The following is a 1,037-nucleotide window of genomic DNA, read 5'->3' as shown; positions in this document are numbered from 1 at the left end:
ATTAAAAGAAAATTCAAAACTATAGAAGAGGGGAGAAAAAACAAGGTCCACTTTATTTATTTTAATTTAAAAAAAGAAAAAGAAAAAGACATAATTCTTGCTTTAATCTCAGAATTCGGACTCGTTTTCCAGGTAATAATATAAAAGCACTGGGACCCCCCCACCCCACGTGGCCTTAATCTTCTCCTTTTCCGAACAAAACAAAGCTTTCCCACAGGTGTGAGTATTTAATCAGTCACAGGTCACTGTCCCCACACCACAAGCAGGGGAAATACCAGCGCCAACTACAGCTTTCTTTATTTTAGTCACACAAAAGTCTATCAGTCAGCAGTAACAAACGATGAATTTATATTTTTTTTTCCTGTCTACAACCTCTAAAGCAGACACCGCTCACTCTGCGCGCTGAATTGACCGATGTTCCCTGAACGCCTCACGGGTCTGGTTTAAGTTAGCACTTCAGGCGCTACAACGAGCGAGGCCGCCTCATGGAAACCTGCGGCAGGTGAGTGAAGAAGTTCGCCTTTTCTCCTCAATTCTAGCGTAAACATACAGATAAGGCCATGTTGCATGTGAAGACATTTCTGTGGACACGGATCTGGTTATGGTTTTACTGAGATATAACGTTTTTAGGATCAGTTCAACCAAATTACTCAGACTCTGTTAAACACCTTCACTGGACGACGACTCCGCAGGTTATGTCGATGTTTAATAAAGTCACATGAAAGAAGATGAAATTCATACCGTCAAACTGAAACACACCTGTTTGGAGGTGACTGGTGAATGAAAGAGCCGTTTACAAACAATGGTACTAGATGCCGCTCACCAACGTTACCTACTGTTCATTTAAACTGGGTGATTCTCCAACTATGCAGCATTTTTTTTTTTTAACAAACTGAATGATTGATAAAGAACTATTTTTATTTATATGTAAAACATGGCTCTAAATGAGTGTTTTTTGCTATATGGGCTTTGTCTCTTGGACAGATTTTGCGCTCTCAACCCCACACAAGAGTAAAATTAATTTGGATTCAATTTAT

General features: G+C 39.5%; 1 protein-coding gene across 6 annotated transcripts in view; it reads left to right on the top strand.

The window, feature by feature from the left end:
* The first annotated feature begins 231 nt into the window (after nucleotides 1-231).
* The window catches only part of LOC141788708 (transcription initiation factor TFIID subunit 4-like), a 44,186-nt gene continuing 43,380 nt past the window's right edge, over nucleotides 232-1,037 (top strand). For all 6 annotated transcript variants that reach the window (XM_074667717.1, XM_074667716.1, XM_074667715.1 and 3 more), the window contains exon 1: nucleotides 232-502. The gene's annotated coding sequence lies outside the window, so the exon portion shown is untranslated. The remainder of the gene's footprint in view (nucleotides 503-1,037) is intronic.

Source organism: Halichoeres trimaculatus, unplaced genomic scaffold, assembly GCF_033239565.1.
Source record: "Halichoeres trimaculatus isolate MK-OKI-2021-1 unplaced genomic scaffold, fHalTri1.1 fHalTri1_scaffold_4, whole genome shotgun sequence".
Taxonomy (NCBI): Eukaryota; Metazoa; Chordata; class Actinopteri; order Labriformes; family Labridae; genus Halichoeres; species Halichoeres trimaculatus.
Note: the sequence above shows the minus strand (reverse complement) of the source record. Positions and strands in the feature narration are given on the sequence as shown.